Below are 17,038 nucleotides of genomic sequence, written 5' to 3'. Positions count from 1 at the left end.
TACAACATCGATTGAAAAGATTGACAAAACTGTTGCGTTCAAATTTTTGTGTTGTGGGGAGAAGAAAAAATGGAAATCTTAGTAGTTAGTATAAAGAAACTGGAAATTCTGATAATTAAAGTTATAGAAAATCAATTAAACAATAATTTTTCTATCCTTTTTTTTGTCAGGCAAATATTCACGATAATTAACTTTATGAATTTGTATAATATTTTTAAAAAAAGTGTCTTTACAATAAAATAATTAATATTTCAGTTATTGAAGCAGTTATGAAAAGTTTATCTGCATTACAATGTTAACTTTTTAACTCCCGAACTAAAAGAGGCGTTATAAGTTTGACCGCTATGAACCGCTATGAATTTTAATTTTTTGGGTTTCTTTTGAAAGATAATTTAACGGAGAGTGTTCTTAGCTATGTTTATGTATTTCAAGTACGAATTTAGGGCCCCGTACCCGAAAAATTTGTCGGGTGTTTTTTTAATTTTGTAAATTTCACTTGTTTGTCTTTGCATATTCTGAGAAGTCGTTCTGGTTCGAGAAGATGTGGTCGCACCAGAACGGTCGCACTCACATTAAGCCGTTCACGTAAGTATTCAAAGTACAGAATTGAGAATTAAAAATGTATTTTAGATCAATAATTGTTACTTTCAACAAAATAATGTAACATTCATTATTAACATTATTATTATTCAGTTATCTAATTTGACATACAAAATTGTCTAGTTAGTTCACCTACCGAAAATAAATAAATAATTTTATTTATATGTATATAGATATTAAAAAATGTATACATTAAAATTATTTGTTTATTGGCACGCGATAATATTTAAACATTTAAATATGTAGCTATAGTATATAATGGTAGATAGCAGAGTCAGTGTAGATTGAGAGTAAGCAGTCTATACGAGCATAACGGTATCTGTAAGTACGAACAGCATGGTTATATTTACAATTATGTTCAAACAACATAGTCATATTTCATGTTAAAATAATACATTTGATCAATTTCAATTATTTTTAAAACGAATCTATTTTATAAAAGATTTATTTCAATAATAGATCGATGTTTGGTCCAAAAAACAGGAGTCAGGTCTTCGATTTGCAAGCCACTCATATTAATTGTTGTCGATTTCTATAAAAACAATTCAAGCCTAGCCCGATAATATTCAACGTCGAAAGTTGTTTTTTCGTTTGTTTAAAAATTTGATCAGACCACCTTTTTAATCAGCGATAAATAATTTTATATATTTCGATATTTTTGAACATGCCGGAATTGTTTAGTACAGTTCTATTCTTCATTTTAGATCAGAGTTCCCATTTCTCATGAAAATTTGTTACAATTTCAAGGCAAAGTTACTGCCTCATACTCTATGTATTATCATACAAGTACTTTCAACTGTGTATTGATAAAAAAGAAGTGATCAAATAATTCTTAAATTTAAATTTTTTTACTTTAAAGTCGAAAATTGTACATAAACCATACTGGATTAGAATTTCTGTTTGAAGTAATTCTAACAATGGACATGACAGGGCTTCCAGAGACTTAATATTGTTTCCTGATAAAAACTGGCATATTAAACGAGATTTGTCGAACTGTAGAATATCACTTAACACTTTAGCTCCCGACTGTACTCAACTGTCTAAATCGGTTTGATAGTTGAATAGTTTTTCTTTTCTTTTTTTTTTTTTTGGATTGTACTTTTGAAAAATGTGCTTGGTCATAAAATAAATAAACTCACATAAAAGACTGTAAATGTAACATTACAATTATAATAAGAACATAAAGAAATAAAAAATGCAAATATTTTCACTTACTTATTATTTACTTGAATTTTAAAACATAAAAAAAGTTGACATACCTGAAACAAAACAAAAAAAGTTAATAAATGGTCATGTTATAGTAAATCTAATATTTCATTAATATCATATTATTCTAATATTATAATAGACTAGCTGCCACCCCTCCCCCATACTCCCTTTCATAGGGATTAGAGTTTTGTAATGTACACATCATGCTTTCTTATTTGATACCCCACTTGTGTATATTTGAAAATATTCGATTATTCGTCCACACTTTCTTGCTCCACCTTTCCACCATCCCCCAAAGGTTAAAAATAAATAAAAACAATCTTTGAAACAGGTAATATATCTTGGTTAATATTTGAGCTTAATAGATGCACAACTTTTTAAGTTTTTGAAGCACATCAATTTCAACCCTTATTCAACCCCTTACTCTACTATATTATGCATCAATTATACATAAAAACCTTCCTCTTGAATCATTTTATCTATCAGAAAAAACCACATCAAAATCCGTTGTGTAGTTTGGAAGATCTAAGCATACATAGGGATTAGTGACAGACAGACGGAAGCGACTTTGTTTTATACTATGTATTGATAATACTTCTTAATTACATTATTGACCATGAAGTTACTTAAACACTTAGTGCGTAAACTAGGATAAGAAATCGGCAATTTCGAAATTGGATTAGTTGAACTTGAGCCATCAAAAGGCTGAAAATAAATTGGAAATAAATTGTAAAGCAATGACACCTTAAGAATGCCTTGATTTTTCTATGCTTTGTGGATACAAAATTGGCATATTTTTAGCTATTATACTAAAATGAAATATGATCTAATTTTATTAGTTTTATCTTCCATCTAAAAATTTCGACCACATAACTAGCAGAATGTGCAAATTTAAACTAGAAAACAAACAAAAATTTATTTATGTTACGTAATTTTTTTGTCAATGTACTGCCTTGAATGAATTACTAACACATAGTACTACAGCTCTCCCATTCAACATAGACCGTTAAAAAATTTATGGATAGATGTCCTCGTATGTAAACACAATCCACAGTCTTCAAATAAATAATTAATAAATTAATAAAAAAAACCAATTGTTAATCTCACTTACTTCAAAAATTTAAATATTTTTGTGTTGTGTAGATATATTTAATTTTAATATCAAATAACGCTGTAGGTTAAAAGGCCTATTATTATAGATCGTTATTATCATTTTTCTTAATTTTATTGCCTTTAAACCTAATATTTTTAAACGATTCGATGCCTCTCTTTCAATCATAAAAATTCAGATATTATTTTTTGTTGGTTAATTGGTTTTTAGACAAAAATATCTAATGTACAGGTATATAAAGAATATACTTCTTATAATAATTCTTAGAAAAATGAGCGAAACAAAAATTTTTAGGTATTATTATGTATTTGAGAGAGTTAATTAATGCATTATTAATGGATGTTAAAGGTAAAAAAAAATGTTTATTTTTTATTTGACCACAGTTCTTTCTTAAATAACACGTTTACTAAATTAACTTAAGTTTTTATTACAGATTAAATTAAATGGCTGTTTATGGATTTGAACTTATTAGTTATTTTTTTATAAATTTAAACAACAATTTTTCCCTAGATTATAACGCTTACTGTTTGTGTTAAGAATTATCACCATTTCTTTAAAAATTAATTTAAAATAATTATTAAGACAAAGATCCATTAGAACCTTCTTAAGCGAATACAGTAACTATATCTTGGACAAAAGAAAAAACATGATAGGATTTTGAGACATTTGTGTATACTAAAACAATTTTTTTTTTTTTAAACCAAATGCTGTATTCAATGTGCGTCGACATACTGGCAAATGGACGTCAGTTTGGCGAATAATTCCATTTTTAATTATTAATTTTTAATAAAAAATAGTTATATTTTTGAAAAATAAAATGACAGTGACGTATTAACCTCCGTTGAGGTTGTGAGCCAATCAATTTCTATGGAAATTTGCTCTTTGCTGATGGAAGGTATCACTACAGCGAATGTAACGTATTTTTAATTTCTTGAGCTGGATCATAATAATGGAGACAGTTTTATGAAACACTCTGTATATTCTGATTACAAAGTTAATTTATTATACCGGAAAGTAAATACCAGTAAAAAAAAGATTTTAAATCAATTTTTAATGGTCGATTATAATGATAATTTTTTTTTTATTCTAATAAGAAGACTTTTTTCTCTTTAAAACTTCAAAAGAATAATCTTGTTGCAAAAAAAATGTTTACAAAAATACTGATGACATTATTTTGGTATTTGGAAGTATACAAAACATGGAATAGGGATGCTAAAATCTATTGGAAACTACTAAATTCACTAAGTCTTTTCTCTTCACAAACATTATTATAAAAAATGAAATACTTGGATAAAGGTAATATAAAACTACTTATCTCAAGTATTAAATAATCGTACGAACTGGCAATGTTTTCAAATGTTTATTGGTAAGACGGATGAATGATTCGCATTTCTTTCCTTATTGATCTAAAATAGGGATGAAGTACATCTTGCTACTGGGAGCGGTTGCAATAACTATCTTTCTGGAAAATGAAAATTGTCTGCATCTCTTAATTATAAAACTAAATCATAATGAAATTACAGCCTAAAATAATTTTAAATGGAAAAACAGTCTGGCAATTATAATTGATATTGCTAAAACAAAAAATTATGAGATCAGTAATTTTCTCAGCCTTTTTCGGAAACTGTGTGTGTTATAGATATGATAAGAAAAGAAATATCAAAAGCCAGCCGTCTTGAAATCAACTATTTCTAATATACGGTACAGTCGGGAAATATTTTGGGAAATTTCATACACATTCTTTTTGTCTTTTGTTTTTAGCCCCAACGTGCGCATTCTTTAAGCCCCATGCATTGAATAATAAATAAATACACTTGAAACCACTCAAACAAATAAATAAATTTATATTATTCGTGAAGTATCAATTATTATGATGATGCAACTTCAAAAATTATTTTTAAAAAAAAGTGTGTGTGTATGTGTATGTCTGTTGAAGTTGAATGCAATAAAAAAAAAACACAAACATTTGCAACACAAAAATATTATTATTAGCAGTAAGAGAGGCACAGGAATGATTAAAGTAGTGTGCGTTGCCTTGCTAAATATAGTTTTTTATTTTTTTTTATTCTTTCTTTATACATAATAAGAACTAAAGAAGAATGAGAATGAAGAAGAGACGGACGCGGACGCTGTTTTATAATAATAATAAAATAAAAATGATAATATATGTGTGTGGACTGTGTGGAGTGTTATGCTGGTATTGTAACAGCTTCTTGTTATTATAAATTATAATAATAATCATATACTTCTTTGAGTTGAGTGTGCTTATAATATTGTTCCGGAACATATCGAATAATGGACAAAAAAATACCAGAAAACTATGTTTATATATTATTTTGAAGAAAGGTTCACCAAACGTACACATAATTTGTTTCTTTAAACTCTTTTTTTAAACAAAGAAACTTAAAAAAATATGGGACATGGATGGGTTATCGATTTTGATTAGAATTTATGGTATAAGAGTTAGAAATAGTTGATTTCAAAACGGCTGGATTTTGATATTAATTTCCTGATCATATCTATAACATACACAGGGTTTCCGAAAAAAAAAGACTGAGAAAATTACTGATTTCATAAATTTTAGTTTTAGCAATATCAATTATAATTGCCAGACTGTTTTTCCATTTAAAATCATTTTAGGCTGTAATTTCCATCTGGTTCAGTTTTATAATTGAGGGATGCAGACAATTTTAATTTGCCAGCATGTTAATTAACGCAACCGCTCCCAGTAGCAAGATGTACTTCATCCCTATCTAAGATCAATAAGGAAAGAAATGCCAATCATTCATCCGTCTTAAAATAAACACCAGAAAATATTGCCAGTTCGTACAATAATTCAATACTTGAGAGGTGGTTTTACCTTTATCCAAGTATTTCATTTTTTCAAATAATGTTTTTTATGAAGAGAAAAGACTTAGTGGATTTAGAAGTTTCTAATAGATTTTAGCATCTGTATTCCATTTTTGTTTCATAGTATAATTCCAAGTACCAAAATAACGTGATCAGTGTTTTTGTAAACTTTTTTTGCTACAAGATTACTCTTTTGAAGTTTTAAATAGAAAAAGGTACTAAGTACTGAAACGTTACTCACGAATTTATCTCGTTACTCGCACTTTTCATTACTAAAATTTTTTATTTATAATATACATATACACTTTGACATATTTAGTTGAACTCTAACTCACATAAAATCTTACCAATTGAAATTTTATAATGTTTCAAAAGTAATGGGTAACTGTCGAATCGTTACGATAGTAGTAGATACGGGTACTAATTATTTTAGTAACGAAGACATACGTGTACTCAATTTCTCGTTACTTTTACAGAACTAGTTGATATCACTATTTGTAGAAGCTTATTATATGCGGTAATACACGACATAATATCAGTTATTAGAGTAAACATCGGCGTTAGAGTCACCTTTGATGTCGTTAAGTAAGATTAATCATAGCGCTGTCATTAAAAAGTCTTAGAATTGGGTCACAAATGCGATTCGAGCTGAAATTTTAATATTGAAGGTTATGAGTACAGATAAGTATGGGGTGATCAATAACTGTAAAATAAGAGCTAATTAAAGTAGAGAGTGTAAGCACATGCTTTATAAAATTGAAATTTACATTAAAATTTAAATTATTTTATACTTTTTTGTATGGTTCCAATTTTAAGAACAAAAACGAACAAACCAAATTGACCAATAAAAATAATTTCTTGCTGTTCATTTATATATTGGATAATTTTTATATTTGAAATATTTTTTAACGTATTTTTAAGCTGAGATACTTTACTCTTTACACATTGAAACATTTTTGTTAATCTATTTTAATTAAAATGGTTGACTCCTTATTTATGATTATAACAGTACACGACAAATCAATTAAAAAAATATTTTTTTTTTTGTATTGAATATTCATCTTTTAAGATTATTATCTCCAAAAAAAAAGAAGAAGAAAAAGGTAGTGGAACTAGATATTGTGTAACATTTTTTATAAGAAATAATATATATTTATTTCATTCATATGCAAAATACAGTTAAAAAACTATAAAAATCTTTTAATTATATAATATTAAAACAATAAAAATCACAAAAATATTTAATTTTTGATAATTTATAATTTAAGTATCAAACTATCAATGCATAGTTATATGGTAAAATGGAAAATCATTCAACTACTTTTTACTTTTAAATCGGTATTTAATTTGAAAAATTAGCCGGGAACTAGACCAGAACTTAAAAAACGATTGGTTTTTTCAAACAACATTTTTTGATCTATATTCGATTATTTTCATACCCGTTGGGTTTGAGATACAACGCTAGACACTTAGTCTTGAATTGGAAACGAATTAAAATGAGTCGAGAATTTAATCTACAATAAGCTTTAATTAACAGTCTGCCATACCCTAAACTTTTTTTTATTGATGGAATTTGTCAATTTTGTCTCATTGACGTCCAGATCAACAAGTGGCGTCCAGAGTATAACCGTCTTTCAAGCTAATTACCACTTAATATATAATATATACATCGTCATTCTCATTTTTTAAAATTTGTACTTAAAATTGATCAAAAATACAAAAATATTTTTGATTTTGAAAAAATTCAAATTTTTAATACATTATGTTTAATGTATTGATCTTATTTTACGGTAGTTACGTTTATTGGAACGCGTTAAAATATATTCACTGTAAAATTTGTAAAGTTAAAATCGTAATAATTATAAAGGAAGGGTTTTTCATGCCATAAAATCAGCGATATTAAAACAAGTAGCAATTAGATTTAGCTTATGAACTATTTAGAAGTAGTTTAAATATTGATAGAACCCTACTTTACTCTATGTAAACAAGAAAACGTTTCTTCAATATATAGAATTTTTTGTAGTGTATTCTTCCAAAACAACTAAAATCAGAAAATTTATTTTAATGACTTTTATATTGATACCCCTGCTGATTTTATAAACATATAAATTTTATAAAATCATATTACTCAGTTAATAACTTTAGTGAGTGTTCGTTTTTTTAAATTTTAATGTAGATTTTTTTATTTTTTTATTTTTACATATTTTGTTTATTTTTATCTTATAATATTTGTTAACTTAGATTCCCAAAGGACTTTGTCCCCGAAAAATAATATAATATTGCAAATAATTTTGCCTCTTTTACCATGTTTCTTTTGAAAAATAATGATTTAACGATTTTCTTCTTTTACAAAGAATAATAAATAAAAAAAAACTAAGCTAGAAATGTTGTTTGAAAAATTGCCATTAAGATGAATCAGGATCAGATTCTAGGCTCTTTTTATGACTGACCGCCTTCAAGAACATTATTTAAGCCTGTATGTTGTAAATGTTGGTCCCAACTGATTTTTTTATTTATATCAGCATTTCTGTTCAGTGAATGCCAGAAGTGGTGCAAACGTAGAGAAGAGTAGAAGATTCTATTAGCTCATGAATGAACCCTGATTTATGTATTCTTACTTAACAAGTTGATATATTACACTTGTTAAATTATTTGGTGCATGTGACTGACATCAACATATATTTTGTATCGAATCCAGTAGATCATTTATAATTAATTTAATTCCAATTTATATTATAAGTAAGTAGTACATGCATTTATATTTTTTAGATAGAAATATTTATTCATTCAAGTTTATTTCAATTGCAATATTTTTTTTTCACATATATTTACTTAAAAAGAAATGTACATTGCGCTGCGTTGCTCACAGCAGTAAAGAAGTAATAAAATAATCATTAAAATTGTAATAACAGTTGTCAATTAAAAAAGAAATTTTTTACACACAATTGTGAAAAAATAAATATAAATTTTATACAATATATAAATCAGATCTTATTGTACAAAGGGTGTTTTGTTAATATTATTTATATGAAATTTATGAAAACAAAACAAAAATCAAATTTTGCAGTGTTTTCGAAGTTAATTTCGATAGCTTGATCAGTGAATTGCCTGCCATATGTCCTGAGTTAATATTTATTTCAATCTCAATTTTACTTTTTCTCAACTAACAAACATCTGTAATGATATTTTTAAAGTTTCCCACTTCCAAACCCCATTTTTATATTTTACCATAACTAACAATCTGCAAACATTACCATAGATTTTCACGAAACCTAAAGCGATCTTGATTAAAGCCTACATGTAAAAAATATGTGATAAAAAGCCCTCAAGAAAGGCCAATGAGTTGGTTTCAGTATTATAAATATATAAAACTGTTTCGTGTCTATATAATAGAAAACATAAGCAAATATTGGACACATATGTGAATCGTATAATCTAGAAACTCCATATTAAGTTTGCTGAGTCAAGTATTTAAAATCTAAATTGTTGATTAAAGCATTTCATTGAATTTTTCATTCAATCTCAGATATTTACTTTGCTGTCCACAACGTAGGCCTCATTTGAGGTCATGTACTTAATTCAAAATTTTTTCCCCATTTTCGAAGCGTTTTTAGTGGTAATTTATGTATTCTTTTTGTTTGTTTACTAAATTTTGTATACAAATTTAAACATCAAAGTCGATTTGTAATTATTATTATTAATGTTTATGAACATTATTACAATGGATTAAATTATAAGACAAATAAATTGTCGAATTAATCTTAATTAAAAAGAATTGAGAAAATAAACATATACTATGAATCGAACCCAGGTCTCCCGGAACTCAACTATGCCACATAGGCTACAAACATAATCTGCCATTTTTCAAGTCAACGAATTTTCGAAAAAAACAGCTTTAGGGAGCAAGTTCGAGAATTCGATTCGGTACAACAGTTTTTATTTTTTTTTTTATATGTATTTAAAGTTCCGTTTCTGAAGTTTTATGCGAAAATCGTTCTCCCTCAGGATAGATCAAACCATGAATTTAAAAAAAAAAATGTTCCTCACCTTTATAGAGCCTGATTTTTTCGATCCTACAAGTTTTGGTAGAGCTTGATTCCCCATATGCCATTTTTGAACTATTTTAAATATTGTCTCATGAAGTTCGCAACAAAACTTTTATGTGCTTGTTCCACCCAAAAACTTGATTAAAAATTCCAAGATAATTTTTTCATGAAATAAATTCAAATGTTTCCTTATGTATAGTAATATAAGACCACAACTATCAACTTGCAGCAAACTTTTATTAAATAATATCTGCAAAATTCCCAAATTATTTTTTTGATTAGAATTAATTTCAATAATTCCTTTTTCTTTAATACAAATTTAATCTACATCCTGTATGATAATAAATAAATAAAAACCCTATAATATTCCATTTTAACTAGTTTTATAAAAATATAACCAATTTTGTCATTTTTATTAATTTACTAGACTTGATTTTTATATTTTTACTTCATAAATGACATTTGTTTTAACACTATTTTAAGAGAGATCATTAATTATAATGTGATTTCACAATTTTTTTTTTTTTAGAATGAAAATATAAAACTAAAAAATTCGTGAGCAGCAGAACTCCACCATTAAGGTCATATTTTCCCCTCACTAAATGCTTAATATTATTTAATGTTTTCTGTTCAAACGAAATCTTTTTATTTTCCATTAACAAATTTTCATCCTTCTAGCTTAATTTCTCAATTTGAATGCCTATTCAACTATCATTGTTTTGTCTAGTAAACAAATCTACAAATCCATTCTTATTTCCTTGAAGCTTACGGGGGCCGCTGAAAATGAACAAAGGTAGCTGAGTTTATCCTATTGTTTACTAGACAGAAGGATGTAATCAAATTGGCGGTTGTCATTTTCATAAATCGTGTTCTAAAGGTCATTAAATGCATTTTTACACACCTTTACGCCTATCCATTGACCTTCGATACAGTTGATACAATGAAAAAGTCTATATTTACAGAAAAAAATATTCATATGAAATTAATGTCCACATTATTTTTTATGAGAAATATAATTTAGATTATATTTATTTATTTTTTCTGGAGAGAAGAATATGGTTTGTTTTAGAACAAACATTGGTATATTTTATAAGTTAGAGGTGTTTGTTTCAATTAAGTAAAGGTGTTTTTAGAAGACAACATGGATGTGTCCATTATAATATTTATTATTACACTTAACAAATGGTATAATAAATTGTATATAATGGCTTTGTTAAAATGTTTGGTGTTTCATTCATTATGCAGGAGATATGGAAAATTAAAATAATCTTGTTGTTTGATATACGTATGCTAGACGAGCATTTAAATTTATTTTTTATATGAAATACAGTTATGAATTTATTCTGTTTAAGTGACAATAATTATGTAATATTCAGTGAAGAAACAAGTCTTTATTTATAGAGCGGAATAATTTTTATTGGCAGAAGAGACTAGGCAGTTTCGGAATCTAAAGTCAATTTCGAATTTTTTTTAATAATAAAATAAAATAATGATAAAATCTTGTAAAAATCAACTAAATTTTATAGTATCAAACATTTTTTTGAGTGGATTTGCTTCAAATTAAAGCTTTGTATGCACAAAATAATCACATGAAACATGAAAAACTACAGAAAAAAATTAAAATTACACATTTTGTGTTACACTTACAAAAAGAGTTACTAAACAGAGACAAACAAAATGGCATTAGAATGGGAGCTATTATTTAACATCGAGATTTGCCAACTTTTTACGTGGGAGTCCATTTAAATGTTTGAATAAGTACCAGCAAAGCTAAATCACTCTACGATTCATGTCTTAAAAACTGTATGAAATTAGTTTAATTCATAAAATTTTTCTTTGATTTAGTTTGTTATAATATAAAGTATAAATTACAAATTACAAATTCAACAAGTGACACCAATCAAAATTGAGTTGCTTAATTGAGTCGAGTTGACTTTAAAAAGAATCAATTTACTACGATTGAAAAATAACATTTTTTTAAGGTATTGAATTTTGTGCAACGTATGTAATCATGAATGGATCAAAAACACATATAATATGCGATAAAATTTTCAAATGTAGTTCATTTCATTCATTAATACATGCATTGTTTTCGAAATTAATTTTCCAAATAGAGTTTTATTGTTAGTTTTTATTTTTAAACATATACTATTTCATTTAAGAAGAAACTTTAGAGGAAAACTCATCTACTGCAAAAAATGAAAACCAAAACAATCGTGACATTATTAATTGAAAGACAGTATGTTTTCCAATCTTCATAGATTTTTTAACTGTAAAAATGTATTAACCATAAAATAATGGATCATTTTGGGTCATAAAATCATTTGATTATTGTATAATTTTTATTGATTCAATAGACATTGAACTGGAATAGAACAGTTCGAAAAATCTTCAGGTATATTTAATCTTATTTCAGAGTGGATAATGATCAATTTAAACAGTAAACTTTCAGAATATTCCTGAACAATTTTTAACATTTATTTATTAAACTTAGACATTTGTATTTTTACGGAACTTTATTCAACTCCAAGTCAATAATTAACTCTACTAATCAAGTATATCCTTGAACTTATTCCAAAACCATAATATGTTGTACAACGAAAATTTTTAAAAACTCGAACGAAGTGAGATGAATCACTGTTTCAGTGTGACAACTTTACTTGTTCCAGGCAAATAGTAATTTGAGAGTCACAAGTTAATTACTTATAAATTATATTAGTTATAGGGCAATTAGTTATTGCACAAATACAGTTCCGAAAGTGTGTACTTATTCTACAATAATAAATGTTTGTTTTGTATTACATACACACGAAAATTTTCTTTCCAGAATTATAAAGTACTAATGTACAATATTGTTAAATTGAAAGGTTTAGAACTGAACTTAAATAACGGAAAACAATGTCATTCAGTTATCAAACCAAAAAGAAATAACATTTACAATTTTTATTTAATTATTCATTTTTTTGAAGATGTGATTAAGAATTCAAAAAACGCAGTATATTAAGTCTTAGACAATTGTTTCTAGAAGATTAGAAAGCATGACATTTTAGCTTGGGTTTACTTGCCATTACATGATTTGCCTTTAAAAATTAACATTTGACTCATGCCAATTGTAGTTGGTAATTCAATCATGTCTTGCACACACGTATTAATTATATAACTGAACTATAATAAAAGTTTATCTATTATATATATTTATATTGTATTTAGAACATAAGTATTATCTAGTTAATATATCTTCTATTAAAACTTGTTCGAAAGTGATTTTAACTATCTAGATATATTGAAAATACATATGAAAGGCACAGGGTAAAAACATTCTAAGTCACATTTTTGTGTTTTTCAGCTGAAAAAGAGGTAATAGAATACTACGTCGACATCCTTCTGTGCAAACAAGCGTAGTCACGAAGAAAACGGACTTAAAAATTTTTTTTTACATTGCAATAACATACTAAGTTTGGTTTTCCAACTAGCATGCACTATTAGATTAGGAAATATTCTATGGGATTTTTTTTAACAATTTGAAATTAAGGCCTCACAAAAAAAAAATTTATCACACAGATTCTGTTTATGCAAAAAATACTACCTTATGGCGCTTTCCAAAAAGAAAAAAGAAAAAACAAATTGTTTTTGGAGCTTTTACGATATTTTTAGAGCATTTTAATACAATTACCTAGTTGAATAATTGACTAGTCACGTGACAGCCAAACCACTTTAATAGATTTTTATTTAATATATGTTTAAAAATATATTTTCTTTATATTGTATAGTATTTTTTCAATGGGATTTAGCATGTTCTTCCCGTGTACCCTTCATATGTGTAGATGTAGAGACGCACAACACTAATTTTTATTTTATTTTTCATTATTATTTATTTGTTAAAAGATAATAAATATAAGTAAGTAGATATACTCTAAGTACTTTCACAATAATAAGTACATTACATTTCATTACATAGATACTACTTAATAACATTATATAATAATTAATTTATATATATTCTAATTAGATTAGATTTTAAAAAATTAAATTTTCTTATTTCCCGTTTGGATTATTAGCTGCTTGTTTATTCATTATTCATTCAACGTAGTATATTCATTTGCAATTTACAATATAATTAATTACCTAGGTGATGTTGTTTTGCGTTGTTAGAGTTGTCATATTATGCACCAACATCTGTGTTCTATCCAAAAAAGGGTGCAATTTATTTAACAATTTTTTTATATTTATTTTTTTTTATTTTTCCAATTTAAATCTTTTTAATTAAAATAAAATTTTAAGGTAAACACTAATTTATCATCTGTAATCATATTCTAAGCAATGAGAACGTTAAACGAGAATAGTTTCTTGTGTCAATTTATAAAACTATCGTCTTATCTAGTTCGTACAGCTTTCTACAGTCCGTCGAATAAATACTACGAACAACAAAACAAACAAAAACTCAAAATCACGTATAAGAGATAGAGTAAACGTATAGAGTACATAGAATAAAATCATGGTCCACTTTTCTCTGTTTTCAAAATTGTATAACTTTTATGTTATACATCCGTTCATTTGTTGACCATTCATTGTTGGATAAAATTATTAGAGCCTTTGATATTACAAAAACAGTTGGTTAAATTATATACTTTACTATTAAAAAATTATAACAAGCCTGGTGCGACCTTTGAGGTCCAGCCGAATAACGTCCCGAAGTATAATAGAGTCAAGTATACTTAAAAAAAACTAGAAACGACTTGACCGAATGTTACGAAATTCTTTTCGGATCATATTGCCGTTAATATGCTTCAATCGACACTTGAAGCTAGTCGACACCATTTTTTCTTGGCAAGATATCGATCAGAAAAATAAAGACCACAAACTATAAATATATATATATATATACATAATCTTTCTCCAAATTGGTGTTAATGCTTTGTCCTGAGCATGAAACGTAAAGATATGTTGAAAATTTCGATTTTAATTGGAGAACCAAGACCTTCCTATACTAGGAAGTAGCTTTGGAGATTTCCCGTGCACTCATCACGTGTTATATATTAATTTGTGAAATTTCCCCAGTTCACATAATGCTTAGGTTGGTGTGTTTTATATTGTCGTATTTTCTTTTCATCAATGTTTTTAATCGTTTCATTTCTGTAGTATTTGAATTTAAATTATATGATCATCTTCGTAAATATTATATGGCCTACAAAAATAATAGCACAGAAACTTGCAACAGATATAAAACACGATGGTGCTCTTGATAAATTAACTATAAACCTACTACTATATCTATCTTTATTCATCACATGTCCATATAATTATATCCATCTTATATTATTCAATCAAAATACTGTTTTTGTTCGTGTGGTATTTAAAGCAATCTTTAAGGATGTTCGATAAATAATATGTCTAAATCGAAATAAAATGAAATTTTTAAACTCGTAAATTTTTAAAAACGCAACAAAAATATTGAAGAGGTAAAGTTTTGACAGATGTATCGTCATGCACCTTTAATCACAAAAAGTTTTGTACCACTGATCAATTACTATAAATCACCATGCCAGATTAACCATACATACCACCGATAGTACTTGAAGAGAGACTTTAGAGACAATCGGTGAAGATAATCCAAGGTACAGTTCAGAATGATCCATTTATTGTATAGTCTTGCATAATGGATCGATCATATATTAATAAAAATAAATAAATCATAAATACAGAATATCAATAGCTGTTTTGTCAATATTTATTTAAAAATTCTCGAAAAATTGCATTATGATATATTTTTTATTTCCATTGATATATTTTGAAATATGATATTAGAAAGCATATAAATACAAATTGCGATCATGGGAAACAGCATCCCTTTCATCATAAAGCCAAATACTTTCGTTGAACTATATTTTAGTTAATCATCGAATAACCTTAAACGTTACTACGTTTAAGTCTACTGAGTTACCTACGGTTATATTATTTGCTGTTATATATTCGATTCATCGTACAACGCCAGCAAGCATCAAGCTATCCACAAGCATCTATCGCATCTTTATCATAATTTGTGTTTTAGTCTCGTCTTCTTTACTACAGCAATAGTGTTTACACTACTTTAGTTTTAGCCTAGTGTTTGTTGTATACGATGTTGATGGTCATAGTAATCGTTCGTCATCGTCATCATAATCATCATCACCCAAAACATTCTTAGCGTTGTTCAATTTGGACGCAGGTGCGAATGGCTTTTCACATTCTCTCTTGCCGAACTATAAAACAACATACAACTGAAACTTTGTATTTGATTTTTATTCTTTGGACATCATCACAGGTACCACCATTTATATCGGTATACAAGTTGCAACGCCACCAAAAGAACGAAGTCTATCAGAATGATTTTGTTGCAATTAAAATATGTGTAACATGTTTTGTTTGTTTTATTTCATTCTTTGATTAAGTTTTTTAATTATTCATTTAGCTCCTTTTTTATTTTTTTGTTTGTTTAGTTTCGATTTTATTTTGATACTTAACGAGTTTGTATACGGATAGAGTTCGCCAAATTAAGTGACCTAGAACTAAAGTTTTTGGAACCCAGGTAATCATGTTTGTATAAGCTTCAATTTTCTAATATAATCGGCTTTCCTTTCTAATGCAAAAAATAGCTTAGATATCGGACTAAACTCTCGGCTGGTTAGACATGGATACATTTTTTTGGATTTAAAAATATTCAGTTAAATTTGATTAGAAATCGAACCTCAAATAAATCCATTTATTTAGTTCCGTTCTCTGAGCGTTCTCTGAGCCTTCTCTAAACATTCCTTGCTTTGATGAACATATCATACTGGATATTCAATTTAATTTTATTCATTCTTTGATATCAAAAAGATTCATGGTTAGTATTTTACTGATTTTAGAGATAAAATTTCAACAAATTTAACCTACAAAATTATAAGATGACCTTTACTAAATTGTTTATACTCGAATTCAAATATAAACTTAAGCATAATTTTGCATAAATTAGCAATATTTGTTTTAATTATGTTGTTAATTTTTAATCAATAATAATTTAATGTCTACCTACTTTCTATTGCAAATTTGGAAAATATTTTTAACAGAAATTGACCTTAAAAATTAATTTGACATAAAGCATATTGTACAGACCATAAACGCGTAATCAAATGGAAAAATTATTTTCTGTTATACAACTTAATATATTTAGAATAGGTTTATAAAATAGATCTTTTCTGGTCAT

The 17,038-nt window shown here is 26.7% G+C and overlaps 1 protein-coding gene across 1 annotated transcript in view; it reads right to left on the bottom strand.

Annotated features, from left to right (window-relative positions):
• The window catches only part of LOC123305123 (protein dachsous), a 471,584-nt gene that overhangs the window by 417,694 nt on the left and 36,852 nt on the right, over positions 1 to 17,038 (bottom strand). The gene's annotated exons all lie outside the window — the stretch shown is intronic.

This window comes from Chrysoperla carnea, chromosome 1 (assembly GCF_905475395.1).
Source record: "Chrysoperla carnea chromosome 1, inChrCarn1.1, whole genome shotgun sequence".
NCBI lineage: Eukaryota > Metazoa > Arthropoda > Insecta > Neuroptera > Chrysopidae > Chrysoperla > Chrysoperla carnea.
Note: the sequence above shows the minus strand (reverse complement) of the source record. Positions and strands in the feature narration are given on the sequence as shown.